This window comes from Penaeus monodon, chromosome 15 (assembly GCF_015228065.2).
Source record: "Penaeus monodon isolate SGIC_2016 chromosome 15, NSTDA_Pmon_1, whole genome shotgun sequence".
Taxonomy (NCBI): Eukaryota; Metazoa; Arthropoda; class Malacostraca; order Decapoda; family Penaeidae; genus Penaeus; species Penaeus monodon.
The window spans coordinates 27,956,580-27,956,965 of record NC_051400.1 but is presented as its reverse complement, the minus strand read 5'-3'; positions in this window follow the sequence as shown (position 1 = coordinate 27,956,965).

Genomic DNA, 386 nt, shown 5'->3' with positions numbered 1-386 from the left:
AGTCAAGGCTTTACAGTTCGCAAACAAATAAATTAATGAATATACGAGATACATTAAATTCTAAAAAAGTCGAAAAACGTAAAATGGAAATTGGCACACTGCAACTTGATCAGGTAAAAGTTCATGTCATTTTCCAGTAGCCATAGGTTGCAGTCACACGTGGACAATGACATGTTAACGCGCAGTGTTCAGAGGGCAAATATCAAAATTAATCATAAGTGTGTGTGAAGGCTGTAGAAAGCAATCCTCAGTCCTCAATCCTCAATCTTCGAGATAAAGAGATCTACAACGGAAGTAGAAGCGCTCTCAGTCGGTAACGAACGACGCCACATTAACTCCCGGGGCCGCACGGGAAGCACTTCAAGGGCAGGGAACGCTGCTCCCTC